This window comes from Anarrhichthys ocellatus, unplaced genomic scaffold, assembly GCF_004355925.1.
Source record: "Anarrhichthys ocellatus isolate YVR2014 unplaced genomic scaffold, GSC_Weel_1.0 scaffold17, whole genome shotgun sequence".
Lineage (NCBI taxonomy): Eukaryota > Metazoa > Chordata > Actinopteri > Perciformes > Anarhichadidae > Anarrhichthys > Anarrhichthys ocellatus.
Genome location: NW_022280047.1, coordinates 4,717,374 through 4,732,827, shown reverse-complemented (window position 1 = coordinate 4,732,827; position 15,454 = coordinate 4,717,374). Strand labels below are relative to the sequence as shown.

Sequence of the window (15,454 nt, the reverse complement as noted above, 5' to 3'; positions counted from 1 at the left end):
AAGAACTGTCCCCTCTGCTGTGCGCTTTTGCTTCCCGCTGTGAGGGATTTTGGGTTGTACACATGAAAGGGATTTGCAAAGGCTCCAAGAGACAACACTCACAACACACACCCATTTCCTGATTCAAGACATGCTCTGATTACCTAAGATAATCAGCTGCCATAATTATCTCTATATACAAACTGAATGAAGCACTGCACATTATAATACTGTGCTTTTCAAAATTCAGAAACTAACTGCAGACTCTATATGAATACATTACTTCTTACTTTCTCATTGGCTTTTTTTTGTGTGGTTATTTCACTGACTCTAGCATTATTTTGGCACTGCCACATCATAAACAAGAACAAAGTCATTTGAGAACCTGTGACTTTAACCGTGCCTTTGCTTGATGAGACGAGTCCAGACAGTGACTAACTCAGAAACGTTCTCATTTCAAACTCTCTTCAGTTAATCTTCCCTGGCAGCTTGTGGCTTTTAGCTTGGGAGCAGTCAACAGCATTAGAGACACAATGTGCACATATCTAAACCTGAATAAAACACTGTACAAACAACAGATACAAGGATGGTATGATGTGAAGTGACTAGAGTGATCACAGCTACGACTTGTTGAACTCACAAAGTTCAGATTTTATGAGGTACACTCATTTAATAATTGTCACTCATGGGGTACATTCTATAAATCTCTGATAGGCCTATGAATTGAGTCAAGTATTAAACATGTCTGATTTATTCTAAACTGAAGAACTTAAAGCCAACATCTATTGTCTACAATTTATTGACAAACATTTTCTGGCAATGTTAGACAGGCTGCAGTAAATGAATAACCTAAAACACAAGCAGGAGTTTAACAAGTGACTGCTCCACTCAAGCAGAGTGAAGCTATCAATGTTCTGCCTCATTTGAACCTGAGGCCAATATTTTCACGTGTATAAGTCGCAATTTTTAAAGCAAGACATTAACAATTTTACATTCTCCATCTCCATTATATCCATGTTTGCGTCTGTTACGTCTGCCATATTTAGTACTTTTGACATCCCAGCTCATGACTGCCATGTTGGCCTCAGATCTCACACTGTGTAGCTGCTTGCATTACCACATGGTAATAATATGGAAACTTCTTTACAAAATTAAGACAACTAAATCTTTTTTTAGCTTTTTTTTTTTTTCTTATGGATAAACTTTCCAGACTTCACAAACTGAGGTGAAGTGAAAGCAATTGTAGCCCACAATGTAGGAAATATCTATAAAAACGTTTGGTGTCCTTTGGAGCAACAACAATTATGAATACAATACAAACACGTTGTTGTTTATTGTCTGAACAACACAAAATGCTGTTTTAGATACTTTTTTGTAGGAGAAAGAGATATTTTTGTTGACATAGCTGTTTGTCTGCTCTACAACACACAACACACACACACAGCTGTCTGTCTCATCATTCCAGTGACTCTCTCTGACATCACTGGTCATGCCAAGCCAGCATTTTCTATTCCTCCGTGACTCCACTCTCTTCCTTTCTCTGTACCAGTGGCATTTATTTGTGCTCAACTCACGCTCCTCTTTACCTTTTCATTTCCCTCTTCTTTCTGCCCCTCTCATTGTCTTTATCTGTTGCTTAAATCTTTAATCTCTAGTCTTCGTTGCTCACACTTTTTCTCTTTGTTCCTGGGGTCATGGGTGAGTGTGCGTGTGTGTGTGTTGTTTGAAGCTGAGGATAGAGGAACAATGTGGCTGAAAGGATCAGTTCAATGGGGATTAAGGGATTCCCTGTCCGTTACTGCTTTTCTTTATTATAACTAAATATATATATATATATATATATATATATATATATATAAAAATTATATTATCAGTTTTTACATGACTGACCGGCAACACGGGGTCACACACTACAAGATCCTTCACTTGAAAGGATCCCCGATGTGGTCTCCAAACTACATTTTGTCACAAAAACACAGACTAGAAGTGACGTGGACGTAGTCATGCTTGTTAACATTGTCACTGGCACACATGTTCACATAATAGCCTGTTTCCTCACGTCATTATTTACCTGTTTTCCTCTAGGTGAAACAACAACAACTTGGTGCCAATGCAACACGCTGCGTCCCCTACTCCAGGTTTCCCCTCAACCTGTGTTTCACACTCTCATTGGCTGTAGCTCCCCAACAGATTCAGATCATTTGCGTGATAACTATATCTGGGATGTGTCTGCGATGCAGGGATGAGCCTCTCGGCCTGTGTCTTTAAACAGTTCACACATAGCGCTCAAGCGCTTTCAGAGGCGTTGATTTACCTCTGATCCGGGGCTTTTGTCTGCAAGTGGAAAATCAGGGCTAAAGTCATGTAGTGTGAATGATGCATTAAGTAAGTCTGCTTCTGTGTGATTTGCAGTACTCCATTCGAATCAATGTGCGTAGACATTAGACACCTGCTATGTAAATCAGTGACATCTACTGAATCCATGCAGCAATTAAAGCTGCTGAGTCTGTGAAGCTGTTCCCCCTGACTGTTCTTGATTTCTAGGCCTTTATTATCTATGTGCTATTTCTCAGCTGCCGTCCCAATTGGTATGGTTATATTTGGGCAACTGAAACATTATCTAAGGTTAGAAAAGCATCGCCGCCACGTTTAAAGTCTAAGTCGTTAAAGACAATACGCTTATTTGCCCCGCATTCCCGGAACTTCTTCTTTCTTTTTTTTCTTCTTCACACATTAACACCTCACCAGCATTAGGCAAGCTGTACTCCTCTCATTTGACAAATTGTAAATTGTGTTTATTTAGAAGCTGTTAGTTCAACTAACACACTTGGGTGGGTGGTCTTGATTCTTGAAAAAAATGGTGAAGTCATTGCTTGAAGCGGCTAATCACTGTTAGAAGTCAAACTGTTTAACACTTCATATGCCAAGGACCCCCTGCTACTAGAGTGGGCTGAAGTCTGACTCACACACACACACAGTCCCACACATGCAAACATGGTGTGAGAGGGATGTGTCAGTGTGCTTGTGCAGCGTTCCAAAGTTAGACTTTTATTTCATGAGCACTTGGTAGAACAAAGCCGACTTTCCTGGAGACTGTCCCCATGATAAGAATGGCAGCAGTTGTTTAAACGGTATTAAAACTTTTCAACATGCATTTACCTCACAGCAACCTAACAAACTATTCTGTCCTTTGGGTGTGAGGCTTTGTTGCCCCTCCCTTTGGTGAACATTAAATGCATTACAAGAACTTTGGCGCGAGACAAAGACAGTTCATCATTAAAGTGGCGAGTGTTGGATAATGTCCATGGGAGAGAGTTCCAGAGGGAGGAGGCAGCAAAGGAGAAGGCCCTGTCCCCCCCCAGGTCCGATGTGTGGACAGAGTAGGGGGGGGGGGGGGGGGGGCTCTGAAAGGTATGAAGGGGTGAGGTTGTGAAGGGCTTTGTATGTAGTTTATGGGGAACTATGTGTAAAAGAGACCTTTCTCTCTTACTTTAATTCACTCTCTACATTTTTCAAGCCTTCTTGTAACATGGTGTCACATTAAACAATGACATTTTCAGGTTACACATGATGTTTCTGATGACTGTTTTCACAAGTCACCTGTGTAAATGGTCTAAAACTGGTAATGTTGAGGATTGGATTTTCTGGGTGCTTACTTGTCATCAGACATTAGCCAGCAGGAATGGATGAATCATAAGCCCTTTTATTATGAGGCTATCATGAAGGCAAAGCACTAAACAGGGCTGATTTAAACTTCATATAATGATACGGCAGTAGATGGAAGCATTTTAAAATGAATTTGGTTTGCCTTTGATCCTCTTTTATCCATACATACTACTGACATCTGAGCACTTTGTGCATGATGCAGTGAATATAAGGAAATGCTTGAGACGGAGAGACAGCTCACACTTACAGGATGAACATATTTATTTTATTAATTTTTTATGTGTCAGTTCGTATCCGTAAACTGTTCCAAATAGGAAGTATTTTTACATGTCCATTGACCTGTGTGCTTGACCCACCTCAAGGGTAGCATCGATTCCTGAAGTGCAATGTGGGATCTCAATTGACACTCCTCAAAAATCTTTGATAAAAGGGCTTGAAAATACTTTTTTAACTATATCTATAAGCTATAATTTTAAAATGATTGTCACAGCAAAACTATACTATTCAGCAGCCACGGAACAAACCACATTGCGACAACCTGAGCCCCCTATAAAAGCACAACACTTGTTTTTTTGTGATTCTATGTGACTTGGTCTCTTTCTTACAATGTTATTGGACCAAGCCTTTCACATCAAGAGACTGACATTTACAATATGCCTAAGAAAAAAGATTACTACATTTAGACTGTCTATTGTATGTAAATGTAAGGCACTCATTATTGATGCATCCTTATTTTGACAAATTACACATTACTTTTTTTGAAATCAAAGTAATGGAGTCATATTGGAGAAACTCTCAAACCTATTTTTGCTCCAATTTAATTAAACTGGCAGTAAACACACCAGTTTATGTGAAGCCTGCCTTTTTGTGTAAACAGCTTGATGATGGGATGTAAAGGAGCTCTGTGCTTTGGCCAGGGGATGTGCAAGAAATAACTTCTAAAGCTTTTGGTAAGCAGAACAGTTTTCTGGAGGAAACCCAGGCCACATAAGAAAGTTGTTTTTGGGTTGAGTTTTAAGCAGAAAAGCGCTGAATGAGCATGTAGGCGCAAAGGCGACAGTGTGGTGTGACACTTACAGTACACATGGGCACATGAACACACACACTCTTTTAGCTGACCGCTTTACTGTGTACTGTTGAGCCAGGAGAACCAGGGTGAAGAAATGAGAGGCATAAACCCCCAACAGCAGGTGCTGGATATTGTAGAAGGGGAAGGCAAACACGCACACACACATACCTGTCTACACCTGTTTTTTGGGGTCTAGGGGGCATGAAGCTGGCATAAGGCCTGCCGCGCATGTCAAAACCAATCAGAGCATTCAGCTGACGGCTGGCATTTACAGCTGATTTGTCAGGATCGGCGGGCCCATGGGGTTCGGCCAATAATAAACCTCCACCTGTGGTGATGGATCACCTGTGACACAGCTGGCCACACGAGGAGCGACATGGCCACTGGCATGCTTTGAGACAAGACAGGATCAGACACAGTAAGGAGGGAGGGAGGGAGAGAGAAAGGAAAGGAGTTTTCCCTCCTGTTTTGTACCGCACACAGTTCTAAAACAATAGCTGGAAACCCTGGCTACCCATGAAATATTTGGATTTACAGTAAACAGAGCAATTCACATTTTGGAATAAAGTGCAAAGACCTGTCCTGTTCAATTTTGACCGTTACTATAACCATATGAATGTGTTCAGAGGAAGCTTATAGCTGCATGTAAATGAAGGATTTTGACAGCGTTGATGATGTGGGATACTTTTGTTGTTGCCATTTAAGCATCATTTTTGGTATTATGAGCTAAAGTGAGTAATCACACAGCAAGTATTTACCCACCTGTCGTTAAATACAAAAACAACATTAGAGGTGTACGTAAGGGAGAAACACACAGCTTTTCACTGTGGATGATGAGCTTTTGAAACTACGTGAACACAATAATGATTTGCTAATTTTCTGGCTTTTTGACAGGTAAAGGAAGTTGACTGTAGGCAAGCTCAGAGACAAGATTTAAGCAGACAGGGAGAGATACAGAGGTGTGTGGGATGTTTGCATGGTTGGAGACCAAGTGAGGAGGGGAGAAGATGAGAGAGAGGGAACTGTGCAGCATTATGTGATAGATACAGAAACGTTGTAGGTGTATCTAGAGAGATCGACTCCAGAAAGGTGGAGTATAGCAGATGTAGGACAGCTATAAATAATATTAGTCATATGTGTGGTGTTTGCCAAACTGTTAGAAGAGTATCAGCTGTTGACTACTGTCCTGAACCCCCAGGAAGACTGCTGATGGGAGATTTACTGTAAATAAATAAGTCTTTGCTCATGCTAACTTGCCGATTGCTTTAGCAGCTCACATGGATGTCTATATATAATGGGTTATTTATTGCCACCTGCCATACATTTTTCATTCTTTCTCTTAGTGTAGCTTCTGATCTTTTTATAGCCTCATTACTTACCAGAGGGAAGACAAAATGTAAATGCCTTAAGGCTTAATGGCAATGGAGGAGACATCATTGTATTTGATTTACGAAGAATGTTCGGGGACAATTTGTCAAAAGAAGAAATTAAAATCTCCTGTGTTCTAAGAGCATAGTCACATAAAAGTGATGATTGAAGTTAAGTCCTTTCTCTAGAATTAGCACAATGAAACTCTCCTCTGAATGTCAGAATGTTGAGTGTGTTAATTAAAGCATGGCGGAATTAGTTAGTTAGCTAACTAGCCAATGCTTTAATGCTACACTTTTTACAGAAGATGAGCTGGACAAAGCTGTCACTCATCTGGCGATAGCGATGTGCTTTCCTTTGAAGCATAAAGTTGTTAAATTGTTCTCATTTACTCTGGTGCTCTGTGCTTCATAACATTACTACTCCACTGCTCATTTTAGTCGTTGCAGCAAAATATAGGGAAGCTAGCCCTCTACAATGGCTGCAATGGCAACGGTGCAAATAAAAATGGCAGCCGCTCTGTCCTTTCTGCTCTTATTTTATTTCTATGGTCTCCCCCCCTTCCAGTAAATCCCCTTGTGAAACTTAACTTACCTGTTTGTCACTCACACACGGTAAGCAAGAGATAGACTGGATGCCCAGACATACACACAGATATACACAAATGTATCCATGAACAGACACCAACTCATACACAAGCAACATCTCAAACCCAGAGCCATCACTTAGCTCAGTGCCTTGTCAGTCCTTCAGTGTCTTATTTTAAGTAGCAGTCATCAATAATGAATGTGCTGAGAGGAATAATTGATGGGACACGCAGCTTCCTCTAATGCTGCTTAGTTTGACGGATGAAGGTACAGCAGGAACTCTTTGGTGGAATCGTCCTCCACCCGCCCACATGCACTCATATACAACCACACTTAGTTTGATGGATGGATGAATAGCAGGAACTCTGTGGTTGGATCTTTTTCAGCACTTTTACAGCAGTTATTATCCACATCATTTAGGACAATATTAATAAACTATTGGTCAGAAAACCAATAATGGGCTGCAGCTCTCATTCAGTGTATGTCACGAGTGAAAGTGTGTTTGGAGCCTGGAGCGACTGCATTTCCTCATTATGAATTTTAGAGTTGACAGGGCTAAATAGACTGAGCCCAGGCCTGTGATGTAGATTGCAGCTGAGCACCTGGGTAGACTGCATAATTGCCATAGTTGGACAATCATTTGCATATTAGACCATGGCCTCTGGGAAAAAGAAAAAAAAAAGTTGGCTACTGACTGACATACGTATCTTAAAGTTGCCTATTGGGACACCTCAATCATAGTTCTTGATAAAACTTTAACCGTTGTTATACATTTTGACGCATTGGTATATTGAACTGCAGGTAACTATAGCAACAGCACATTTTTACAAGGAACATTACCAGTTACTTGTCATTGTTGAAACCAGCCGTACTCTTGGTTGAATCCATCACCAACATCTTTATTTAGTTTGTTTATTTAAGTAGCCATGACATAAGCCTAATAATGCACTTCGAAACATAATGGATATTGGCTCTTCAGCAAACATGGCTTGATCTCCATCTTGGCAGTTAATTGTTAATTTACCATCACTCCATGCTGTAGAGAATGTGTTGTATGAATATGTCATGCCCATCAGTATTTAAACATAGAACTTGGTCTGTGTGTTTCCGATCTGTAGCAGATATATTATTGGAAACCCTCTGAGGGATGCATGCTCTATTAATAACCCAGACATCCAAATGTACAATGTGTCTTTGGGTGTGTGTGTGTGTGTGTGTGTGTGTGTGTGTGTGTGTGTGTGTGTGCGTGCATGCGCTGAGACCAGAGAAACTAAAACTGCTCTCTCAGCATGGAAAAGTCAGCTCTTGCCTTTGGAGATGTTACTGTCATTTTATGTGCAGCGACATCTACTAGCTACTGCAAGGCTATTTCAAAACTGTGAAGAGGGCACAGGAGGGTGTAAGGGATGTAAGGCCAGAGCATATTTGTGTGCTGAAGTGTGTGAGCGTGCACCTGCCCATGCCTGCATGTGTGTTTGCCTATGCACATCTCTTACGGTATTGTTCCCCCTCTCCTGTTTCAAATTCCAGCAGTCCCTAAAGCTAAAAACAGAACATTAGCATGTCACACAGCAAAGAGATATCATCTGACTCTTTTCCAAAAAGAGGAACCCATTCTTCATTTCCTTAAGCAGTACTTTGATACAGAAGCAATGTTTTAATAAAATATATATTCTTTTATTTTATCTTTTATGTTAAATCATCAATTATGGGCTTTATATACTTTTAACCGACTATTGCTATCAGTTAAACATCCCACTTGAAGTAGGCCTGACGTGAAGTTGTCGCTAACTACGGGGCTTATTCACTTCACTTTAATCAGCAGGTACTATAGCAAGCAAGACAAGTGGAATTGGCTTCAGTCTTGATGAGTAGTAGCATTTAATTCACAGACAGAAAACCTAAACTGTACGCACACTGCACTGTTACCTTCACAGCTATCACTGCTTAATTATTATCTTATTATATTATATTATCTTGCACAAGTGTGAATATTGAACCTGACTGGTGCGTACAATCACACAAACCCCATCATTGGCAAATTAAATGGATACATTTTTAGCATATTTTCCAAAAGGACAGACGCCTAATCCCAAGTGGCCCAAATATTGACCATTCTCTATGTACAAATGAGTTAGTTTAACAAATGAAGACCTGTCATTGTCAAGCTCTCTAGAGATTTGAGCCTTCTGAGTATATAGTAAAGGAGAGTGAAAAGAGTGTATTCCTAATGGACATTAAAACATTCTTTAATGTCACACACAGACTTGTGGACGTACACTGAACTCTGGCAATAGAGCTGTTATAAGGTGGAGGGCCAAATGTTACACAAACTAAATGTTTTACATAATGCCGAATATAAATTAGTTAGCTCCCTTATTGTGTGTGTGTGTGTGTGTATGTGTGTGTGTGTGTGTGTGTGTGCTTGTTCACACAGTGAGTTCTGTATGGTCAAAGCTGTGGTAGATTTGGCTGCTCAGCAGTAAGGCTGTCATGTTGGAAAAACAGTGATGCCATCTGGCAAGTTGCATACGCACCACTTCAACTGTGTAGCATTGGTGGTGCATGACTTGTAAATGGATTTCTCCATGTTCGCATATGTACAAACATAGATACTGTATATACAAACATAAGGGGTATAGCAAAGGCTCATCTCTTTATATACTTACAACTCCTTCTTTCTTCAACCTATTGACTGCACTTAAGTAGCCACTGTATCCATTGTTATCCTGCAACCTTTCCACTTTGCTTCTTTAATATAGTCTTTCCCTAGTTGTGCTTTTGAATAACCAGTGAGTCAGTCAGAGATGCTATGTTCCTGAAACTCTTGGATTTTCCTTTGAATAACACATCTGTCGGATTATTAATTTAAGGATTACAACTGTTCTGAATTATTCTCCCATGCTGCAATGTCTGCCTTTAAAAACGGAGAGGGTTTTTTGTTATGCAAGGATTAGTTTGCATGAGGCCATTGGGCTGCTGCTTCAAGATAGGAGCAGGATAGGACCATCTGGACTCCCACACACACACGCACACACACATTATCTTGCATAGGCAAACAAGCACAGGCATGGATATTGAACCTGACTGGTGTGTACACTCACACAAACCCCATCATTGGAAATGGAATGAATACATTTTCAGCATAGTTTCCAAAATGACAGATGCCTCATCCCAAGTGGCCCTCAAGATGTATAGTTCAAACACCCATTAATCAGTTTTTCAGCAGGTATAAGCTGACATGGAAATGCTAGCCAAAAATCACATTTGATATAAATGGAGCACATTGGTGCCAAATGGCTGCAATAAAGCCACGATGTCTACTTTGCATTTTAAATGTTGTTCATGACATATTTTGATCATTCTCTATTTATAAATGAGATGGTTTTACAAATTAGGCCTGTTGTCATTGTAAAGCATATATTATAAAGTGTGTATTCTCAATGGACCTTGAGTTATTATTATAATGTCAAACACTTACATATACGTACGCTTTGATATCTGGCAATAGACCTGTTTTGAGGTGTGTGGCCAGATATTACTCGACTGAGATGTTTTACGTAGTATAACATCACGAATATAAATTGGTGACCATCATTATTGTATGGTGTATGCGTGTGTGTGTGTGTGTGTGTGTGGCCATATGGACTGTAATTAGTGAAGTAAACCCAGGTCAGAAGAAAAAAAGAAATGGATCAGTCTTTTTTTGTGCGAGTCTGCAAATTCCATGCAGCCATCAACCGTATGGTTTGTGCTAATAGACAAATATGTTGTTTGTTCTTCTTGCTGTGGCTGCTCCCGTTTGGGGTCGCCACAGAAGATGATCCGTTTCCATCAAGTTGGTAACCCGGGCCTGAACTGATTAATTATGGAAATCAGATTTTATGATCCGCATATTTGATTTGTCATACGTTCTTCGCCAGAAGAATGAACCCACACTACCTTTGCAAACATAGGAATAACCTGCAAATTCCCCACAGAGAGAGGCCTTTCCTGGAATGGGGATCAAACCTGGGATCTTATTGCTATGAGGTGGTAGTGCTAACCACTGCACTACCATCAGCAAATATACACTGCTGTCAGTGAGTCATAGTCATACTCATCTGCCCTCAAGCCCCACCCCGACTGCTGCACGGAGCTGCTTTTTCTTGTTTGTTCAAAGTTAATTAATATTGAAAGTGTGTCCAAATTGCAACATATCTGTCACAACACTCCCTCGGGTCCTTAGCAATACACCAACCTAGTGTGAAATACATTGGATGAACGGTTGTTGAGGTATGCGGAGGACGCACACACGCACAGACAGAGATTCCTTGCTTCATAGTTAAATTACTACATAGAAGGAGCCAGCGTAAAGATATCATTAGACGGCAGTACCTTTGATACATATGTATATATCTGACCACATTAAAGCAATAATCATTACATTTACTGTATTACCCCCATCCAGACTGTGCTGAGGTTTGAGATACAACATATGGATTATCCTGCCAGACGGCAATTAAAACTGAAGTAGTATGAAAATCATTTTTATCAGCACATCCTGTCTCAGTGATACCATGTCTCAACATTCTTTGTAATATGAGCATGCAGTGTTGTGGAATGATCAACACTGTCACACAAGTGCAGGACAATGTTCAACCACAAATGTACACACTGTTCTGAACTGTATGTGGAAAGTACACTTAAGTGGTTAAGTATATTTACAACAGCCTGGATGTGCAGAACCATGTGTAATGTGGGAGAGGATAAATACAATTGTTGTCAGAGCATATTTGAGTTGATGTGCTCTCTGAACGACCTCCAAAGTCATTTAGGATTATGTATTACATCAACGTGCTCCGAAACACTGTTAGGGGTAAGTGGTAGTAGTCAGATTACTTTTTTGTTGTAACCACTAACTGAACAGGTCAGACTTTACATAAATGTAATGAGGGGCTATTTCCAATGTCCCAAAAATGGAGAAAGGAAAACTCTTATGAATGTGAAGACGATTATAATTACAATATGAAAAATACAATTAGGAACATATTTGCACCACATACCTAGATGTTGTTCATATACCTAATTTTCTTGTCCATAGCCCTTAAATTCATTTTGCAATCAGACGCTTTGATGTTTTCTTTCATGTATTCATTAATTTGTTCTCAAATGCAGACACTGTCATCACTCATAAAGATGTGTTTATGCACTATAAGTGTTCATCATACTGACCAGGCTGCTAGCTACAGGAGCTTCGGACATAGCGTGACCAACACACTAATAGACGGGCTAATTAGAAAACTGCCATGAGCCCTATATTTGTTTGTTTGTGTTCATCCAGTAAACTCTTGGGGCAAGGGACATGCATAAGCACAAACACACACACACACACTCACACACGACCACATGCAGGATTAAACGTTCTGTGTATGTGACAAGCAGGGTAGGACATTTCTACATTTCTTTCTTTATTCAAACTACTTTAATTTATCTCCCAGGTCCAGATTACATGCTTCTACAGTGTAATGGCAACCGTTACGAAGCAAGCACTACAAACACCCAACTTCAAAGACAACAAAGTTGAAAAGAGGAGCTAAGCCTATAAAGAATTGGTTAGAATAGAAATGTTGTTTAGCCTTCCCAGAAGTGGCTCTTGTGTATCAAACCACTTCAGAGAGTTGAGGATACAGATGCACGCGTGGTAGAAATGCCACTCTTAACCATATGTTTGCTGAACCCCTGCTATACTTTTCATCACCCCCAAGTGGATTTTCTTGTGAATATGTTATTCTCTCTGCAGCAAATAGACTTTATAGACTGCAAATGACTTGATGCAGAGATTTATTGTTATTGGTTTGTTTGCATACTTTTCATTTATTTATTTATAGGCCTATTTGGTTCTAGTGTGTAACATCAAAAGAGAAGCAGAGGCAGCTGAGTTTATGAAGGGTGGCGGTATAATAAGTAACAGATTATTACAATTCATTAGTATGCATTTCCTCCAAAGCTTAATTTATGTGTTAAATCTGCAATTTGTGACAATCTGTATAATCAAACTTCAAATTTAAGCAGTTGTTTCACTTGGAAGTTGCTGATATTTAGTTGATGCAATTAACATATATGTATTTAGACTACATTGATATTGTTACTGGAGAGGTTTGCTCTTATCTCTCACAGTTTTTTTTCCCCACATGCTTGTTCTACGTGGAAATACAATTTATTATTTTTTGATCAAGCAGAGAAAATATTCAAACACAATTAGAGGCCAAATTCTCTTCTTTGAACATTCTCTTACTCACATGTCTGTCAGGGTTAGAATCAAGGCTGCAGTAGTTGGCAGTATTTAGGACATTACATGGACAAATAAATGTCATCTACTTCATAGCTCCTGTGTACCCTCTTTAAGGAGAGAGCTATCAAAAACAATGATTGCTCACTTCGATATACTTATAGAAGCTAAAAACTGTATTGTAATGGTTACATACATACATCAGCAATCAACCCATCCAAAGCATTTTAGCTGTGGGCCACTGTGAAGAACCCAGGATGCATCTTGGTATTCCGTGTCTTGCTTGAAGACACTTAGACAGGAGGAGCCGAGGATTCAACCGCCAACCTTGTGATTAAAGGACGCCCCGCTCTACCTCCTGAGCCATAGCCCCCCACATTAACACCAGTCCATAAAGACACAGTAGCTACAACACACAGATCCAATAGTTACTCTACCTATGTGACACTCCATTAAGTGCTCACTAATTAGTTTATACATGAGGGCATTTATTGTGTTTCACTGTTTCATACAGTAATAGCAGCTTGCACGAGAAATCCCAAACATGACACTGACGAGATGGAGAAACCGTTCCATTTATTAATCTTCATTACAACAAGCAGCCTGTATTCCCTGTTGTATGTTGGGAGGAAAATGTATGAAGCCCCAATTAAAGGATCTGAGACTTTTCCAAGATTGTGTTCCCCAAGGCACTATTAACTAAACTTGTTCCAAATGACCCACTGCAGTTTCCCAGAGAGTGCCAAGAAGAGACGTTGAGGGACAGAGAGAGAGAGAGAGAGAGAGAGAGAGAGAGAGAGAGAGAGAGAGAGAGAGAGAATGGAGGACATAGATTAGTCTATAATTATAATTTCTGAAGGGATGATGGTGAGGGTTTTATGTCTTTTTCTCTTGGTTCTGGAGCCAACACATTTATTTAATTGAGCAATTTAGCTTGAAGGTAGCATGTTAACTCTGTTAACTGGCACTACCTCAAACATTGCTGGTAGTGCATTGCTTTGATATGTGTTTTGCAAGCATGCATGTTTGTTCATTTTGTGAGTGTCAATTATGGCACATTATATGTTTATTTTATTCTCTTTTTAAGCAAAGCCTTGTATCTGTGTCTGGCTGGTTGATTGGTTGTCATCAAAATGTTGCATCTGTCTCAATGTTTAACGTTCCAATAAAGGCAAAATTCCAAAGAAGTAATTGAGCTGAAAAAGTGGAGAGGGGTTTAATAAAACTCTATGGATTAGTGCAATAAAATAGGCAAAGACTGGGGACAATTAAGGAACCAACTGCATGAAATCCTGACATCTTATTTTCTGAAAAACTGAAAATAACTTTTTTTGCCACAATTGTCATTTCCTTTCACCACATTCACATTTTACTTGCCTATGATAACATTGTTTGTCATTAGTGTCTTAAAGCCTGAAACTGCTATACAAGACTTTTCTTCTTGTATGTCAAGCATACACAGTTTTTATTGTCCAATTGAATATGCACTTGATCTTTAATCTGATTCTTCCTTCCTTTGTTTTTAATTTCTACTTAATTTTAGACTTGAGGTGGTGCTCTGTCATTAGGGGGATGTGACACTCAGTCAAATACAACAAATTATGTGATTTCCATATCCGTGACCAAATGTAATTTTCAGCTCATTAGCTGAAGTTTGTCCTCATTTGACCAGTCAGGAGACCTTTTGAAATGACAATGAGTTGGCAGAGTTTTTAAGGTGACATTCAACCCAGTATCAATCTCAGAGCCCGTCAGCTATCTGTCTGAATAAAGATAAGCCTTTGGGGGCAAGGTTCTATATTTCTGGGTTTCTGGTGTAGCCAGCGGATATCCAGGCCAAGAGTTCTTTTCCGGGTTGTTACTTACTATCTAAATTGTGATTAGCGAGATAAGACACTACCGCCTGAGCTGAGAGACGACGCGCAGGACTGGATTGTTTCACAAGTCACATTTTAGAAGCTAACTTCAAACCATACGAAGCTAAATCATCGTCAGAGGATAGCCGATGGGTTCCCAGATTGCATTTCGACCAGTGTATTTTGCCTCTTTTGCTCTCCACACGGACTGTTTACCTGCTTTCAACCAAAGCCTGCTTGTCCGAGATTGGTCACTACTACCCAGACTACAAACTCAGACTTTTGCATATGAATACAGAATATGTTAATCGAGATAAATCCGATGCAAACCACAGACTACCTAGAGAACACACTGACAGTCTGTGGTTGGTACTGGAGAGACAAACTTCAGATTAATATTGCATGATGCCTTAAATAATAGATAGGGAAGCAGGAGAAACACACGACCCTGCAGCGATGTACAGACATACACACACAACTTTGGGCATACACACTTGAATATGATTTAGTGAATATAATTGGCAAATGCAGGTGAGGAAATGTGACGTTCCATGCCAGTCTGTTGATTTATAGGCAAGCTAAAGGATACAGGGAAATGAATTAATGATCAGGGACTCACTCTTTACCCAGAAACTCCTAAGAGGATTAAAGTTTATAC

The 15,454-nt window shown here is 39.8% G+C and overlaps 1 protein-coding gene across 3 annotated transcripts in view; it reads left to right on the top strand.

The window, feature by feature from the left end:
* Nucleotides 1-15,454, top strand: part of grid2 (glutamate receptor, ionotropic, delta 2) — a 438,522-nt gene that overhangs the window by 190,558 nt on the left and 232,510 nt on the right. The window lies entirely within an intron of this gene.